Source organism: Echinops telfairi, unplaced genomic scaffold, assembly GCF_000313985.2.
Source record: "Echinops telfairi isolate 266 unplaced genomic scaffold, ASM31398v2 ScPeMD7_5;HRSCAF=22, whole genome shotgun sequence".
NCBI lineage: Eukaryota > Metazoa > Chordata > Mammalia > Afrosoricida > Tenrecidae > Echinops > Echinops telfairi.
In genome coordinates, this window is record NW_022103901.1 from 43,013,352 (window position 1) to 43,019,085 (window position 5,734).

A 5,734-nucleotide genomic window follows, 5' to 3' on the forward strand; every position below is an offset into this window, starting at 1 on the left:
AGCAGGCAGGAAGGTAGAGGGGCAGAGAGATGTTCCCAGAGTTCTGCACGCTCATACAAAAAGCCACACCTGAAGGAAGGGTCATCAAACTACCATTTGATTGCCAGACTTAACTCCATCCCTAGCCCCGAGTGTCTGGTTGACATCATCCTAACTACCACAGCTCCTTCAAGGAGTGTTATGCTGAAGAGACACAAGATCTTAACTAGAATAAAAATGAATTCAATTAATTAAAAAATACGGTGTGAGTTATAGTAAGAGTATTTCATTGATTTAAGATGCATGTCTGAGACGATGTATCTTAAAATAGGCACATCATGGTTTCATTAGCAACTTTTACTGTTTTCCACGTTACATAAAATAATAGAGTATCTCAAAATTGTTGGCAACTTAAGAGTAAGTGAAACAGTTTATATGTAAAATTTTCTATACAATATTTAACCCCGCAAATCTTAACCAACTGATAACTTTCAAAATGAGGATGTAGACATTTTCAGATACTTCTATCTAAGTTTAAATTCTTTACTCAGAAGATTCCTGTAGTGATCTCCCCCACCCGTTTCCAACAAATGGGGAAGCAGTGTTTGTAAATATGAAAACCATCTTTTGAAAATGTTTAGAAGGAAACAAACTGCTTCATGATTTCTCATGGCGAACAGATGGTGTGGCTAGTGTGTTCGAGGTAAAATTAATTAGACACCAGTAGACCCAAGCAGTGGTATAAATATGAATATAGTTTGGTTTTTCTTGTTATTCTGAAAGACTTGTAAATTATGTATATGTATATATATATGAAAATATTCTCAAATGGCATATCCTTGAGTTACATTTCAGCCATTCAGAGTTATTGTCTTAATAAGAAATATGTTGGAAAATACATTTAATCCTTGTGAAGCACACAGTTCCTATGGGAGGCTTACCTGGCTTCTTTTAGCTGGGGAGCCCATGGAAGGATTTTTGTTAGTCTGATAATTGGGGTCAGGTTTTCCTAGGCAACTCAACCCCATGAAAGCAGTTTACATACTTTCTTCCCAGTTGGACCCCCAAGAAAGCAGCAAACCAACAATCTCCTAGGACTTATTTGAAATGCAGGCTCTGGGGCCCACCCTGGACCTACTGACCCAGATTCTGTATTTTTAGCCAGGTCCCGTTGTGTAGAGGTTATGCCTTAGGATGCTAACCGCAAGGTCAGCAGTTTGAAACAACCAGCCGCTTTGAGGAAGAAAGATGGGGCTCTCAATTCCTGTAAAGAGTTCAGTCTCAGAAACTGACAGGGGCAGTTCTACCCTGTCCTATAGGATCTCTGTGAGTCAGAATTGACTTGATAGCAAGCTTGAGGGTTGCTGTTTTTTTTAAACCCAAGCAATTCATATGCATGTGAAAATCTGCCAAGTGCTAGGCTAGATTGTGGCTCTCCAGCTTGAACATTTATTCGGGTTAGCTATAGGGCTTGCTACAAGGATTGCTAGCCTACTAAAGAGATATGGCTTCAGTACTTTAGGTGCCATCAAGTTGCTTCTGGCTCATCACAACCTTGTACAACAGAACAAAACGTCACTCAGTCCTGCACCATCCTCACATCCTCATGCGTGAGCCCACTGTTGCAGACACGGTGTCAGCCCATTTTGTTGAGGGCCTTCCTCTTCATTGCAGACCCTCTACATTATCAAGCAGGATGCTCTTTTCCAGGCTTTGGTCTCTTCTGGTAATGTGTCCAAAGCACATAGATGAAGTCTCCCCATCCTTGCTTCTCAGGATCCTCTGGCTGTACTTCTTCCAGGACAGATTTGATTTGTTTTAGCAACCCAAGGTACTTTCAATATTCTTCGGCATCACCATAATTTAAATACATCTATTCTTCTTCAGTCTTCCTTATCCAGTATCCAACTTTCAAATACCTGTGTAGAAGTTAAAAATACCATGGCTTGGCTCAGGTGTGCTTTAGTTTTCAAAGTGACATCCTTGCTCTTCAATACTTTAAAGAGGTCCTGTGCACCAGATTTACCCAATGCAATGTGTCTTTTGATCTCTTGACTGCTTCTTCCATGATCATTGATTGTTAATCCAGACAAGATGAAATCCTTGAGAATATGAATCTTTTCATCATTTATCATGATGTTACTTATTGATCCAGTTGTGAGAATTTTTATTTCCTTTACGTTAACTTATAATCTCTATTGAAGATTGCAGTCCTTGATCTTCATCACAAATGCTCTTAGTCCTTGGAGTGTGTTTTCATTGTGTTTATTTATTTAATAAATAATTTTATAGGGGACTCTTACAGCTTTTATAGCCATTGATATATAGTTTTAAGCACATTTATCCATATGTTGCCATCATCATTTCCAAACATTTTCTATTAAGTCCTCTTCACTTACAGCAAGCAAGGTTATGCCATCTGCATCTCACAGGTTGTTAATAAGCCTTCCCCCAATCCTGCAGCCTCATTCTTATTCACATCATCCAGCTTTCCTGATTGTTTGCTCAGCATGAAAATAATGAAAGGTATGGTGAAAGGATACAACCTTGATACATCCTTTTCTTGACTTTTTTTTTTTTCCTTTTCCTGACTTTTATGTACTGGTTCTGCATGAACAGAATGACGTGTTCTGGAACTCCCTTTCTTAAGGTTATCCATAATTTGTTGTGTTCCATGCAGTCAAATGACTTGGCATAGTCAATAAAACACGAGTAACCACCGTTCTGGTATTCTATGCTTTGAGCCAAGATCCAAGTGACATCAGCAATGATAGCCCTTGTTTCATGACTTGTTCAGAATCCAGCCTGAACCTCTACCAGCTAGCTTCCTGTTCACATACTGCAGTAATCGATGTTGGATGATCTTCAGCAAAATTTTACGTACATGTGGTATTAATGATATTGTTCTATAATTTGAACATTCTTTTGAGTCACCTTTCTTTGGATTGGGGCCAAATATGGATCTCTAGACAATTGGCCAAGTATCCGTCTTCCAAATTTCTTGGCATAAAGAAAGGAGTGCTTCCAGTGCTTGATCAGCTTGTTGAAACATTTCACTTGCTGTTCTGCCAATTCATGGAGCTTTGTGTTTGGCTAGTGACTTCAGTGCAGCTTGGACTTCTTCATTCAGTACCAAGGTCTCAAGCAGAAAGGAAATGTTTTGAGAATGATGATGGCAACAAATGTACAAATGTGCTTGACACAATGGATGGATGGATGGATTGTGAAAAGAGTTGTACAGGCTCCAAAAAATGATTTAAAAAAAACTCAAAAAACTAGTACAGTGAGTTTCCAGATTATAGAAATTCATGCTTGCCGCCCTTTGCCCTCTTTAAAACAACTTAATCTGTAGTGCAGTAAATTACTTGATTAGTAACTTCCACCAAATATTGTAGTATTGTAGTGCTATCCAAATAAGTTGCTTGTGGCTCACCAAAGGGATTGGATCGCTTGCTAACAATGAAAATAAGGTACATAGCATCCTGTTGGGGTGGGCTTATGCAAATAAAGTGCACAGAGCCCTAAGTAGAAGAAGTGCTGGGTTTCTGGGCCCACGGAGTGGGGAAGTCCAGTGCCTTCAGGCAGTAAGCTGAGTGGGGTGCCTCTGAGCTCTGCATCAGAAGAGCTAAGGGAAGTTTATAGCACTTGCCCACACAGGCCAGACACCAAGAGGCCTTGGAGCTGAGAGACAGAGGGAGAGGCTGTCCTGATGGAAGAACTATATCCTAAGCATGCCTGAACTAGAATTGTAACTGTTATTTCCTTAAAATAAAACTTATAACCATGAGTGCTGTCTATGAAACACAACCAAAAAACCTCAGCATCAGGATTAGGGGAAGGTCCATAACCTTCGAGATGCAGATGATACAACCCTAAAGAGAATTTGAAGCACTTATTGATGAGATCTGAGATTATGGCCTTCAGTATGGATTATTTATACGTTAGCATCAAGAAAATAAAACAAAAATCCTTACAACGGAATCAGTAAGCAGCATCATGATAAACAGAAAAGATTGAAGTTCTTTTGAAGTTGGGGGTTTTGTGTGACTTGTATCCATGATTATTGTGCATGGAAGCAGCAGTCGAGAATCAATGTTTTGTATTGGGCAAATTTGCTTCAAAAGACCTCTTCATGTGACCTCCTCCCTGGGGGACAGACAACCGAAAAGTGGGTGAAGGGAGACGTCGGACAGGGCAAGATATGACAAAATAATAATTTATAAACTATCAAGGGCTCATGAGGGAGCGGGGAGCGGGGAGGGAGGGGAAAAATGAGGACCTAGTGTCGGGGGTTTAAGTGGAGAGAAAATGTTTTGAGAAACGATGTACAAATGCGCTTTACACAATTGATGTGTGTATGGATTGCGATAACAGTTGTATGAGCCCCTAATAAAATGTTAAAAAAAATAAATTAAAAAATAAAAAAGACATTTTAAATTACTTAAAAAAAAAAAAAGACCTCTTCAAAGTGTTAAAGAGCAAAAATGTTACTTTGAGGACTAAGTTGCACTTGTCCCAAACCACGTTATTTTCAGTCTCATGCACATAAAAGCTGGATAATGAATCGGGAAGACTGAAGAAGAATTGATGCATTTCAGTTACGGTGTTTGATGAAGACTGGACCTTGGACTGGCAGAAGAACAAACCAATCTGTGTAGAAAGAAGTACAGCCAGAATATTAGAAGCAAGAATGCTAAGAGTTTGTCTTGTGTACTTTGGACATGCTTTCAAGAAGGACCAGTTTCTGGAGAGGGCCATGAGTAAAGTGAAGGTCAGTGGAAAAGAGGAAGAGCTTCAATGAGATGGATTCACACAGGGACTCAACCATGGCAATGACAGTTAGATGGCACAGTACTGAGCACTGTTTCCTTTTGTTATCTCTGTGAGTTGTAATGGACTTAATGGTCACTAAGGACAATAATAAGGAGCCTGCCCTGGTGGCATAGTGGTTACTTGTTGAGCTGCTAACTGCAAGGTCAAAGCTTTGAAACCACCAACTGCTAGAAAGATGGGGATTTCTCCTTCCATAACGAGTCTCTCGGCCTTTTGGCTAAGATCAAGTGTCGTATCTGTACTTACCAGTTTAATATCTGATACTTCCTCTATCTGAGGACAGTATAGTAAATGGATTTTTGGAGCAGGGGGATGGAATAGGAGCTTGCTCTGTCTACTCCATGCATCGACCTGGTATTGCAGTACTTCCAGGAACAGTGCACACACCAAAAAGAGTCTCTGAAATTCAGAGGCATTTCAACTTTATGCCACCTAGAAGCTTTATGGGAGCAGATTGCTAAGTCTTCCTCCCCTGGAGCCACAGGTGAGTGAGAACCACCCGCCTTTCATACCAGGCCTTATCATTTTGTGTAGGCACAGGTGTATCTGTCCAATACATTTCTAGAGTTGAGCTTGCTAGATCAGTGACTCTGCATTTATATTATTTTGTAAAATCTGCCCAACGGTCCTGCCTCAAATTTGTATCCTTTGGTATTCTCACAAGCAATTTGTGAATCTTCTCCAAAGACTATTTCCTCAGCTGGATAAGTCAGAGACTCCATGTAGATTTCATGTGCATTACTCCCATGTTTAATGAGACTGAGTATCTTTTCAAGCTTATTGGCTACTTGCCTTTCACTTTCTATGAGCTATCTTTTTATACCCTCTGTGCATTTCTTTAAATCATTTTATTGGTGGCTCGTACAACTCAGCACAATTTATACATCCATCCATTGTGTCAAGTACATTTGTTGCCATTATC

General features: G+C 39.9%; 1 non-coding gene across 1 annotated transcript; it reads left to right on the forward strand.

Annotated features, from left to right (window-relative positions):
* Positions 1–5,012: 5,012 nt before the first annotated feature.
* LOC115867991 lies at positions 5,013–5,200 on the forward strand. Its single transcript, XR_004045360.1, has one exon. It is a non-coding gene; the product is annotated as a U2 spliceosomal RNA (small nuclear RNA).
* Positions 5,201–5,734: the final 534 nt, after the last annotated feature.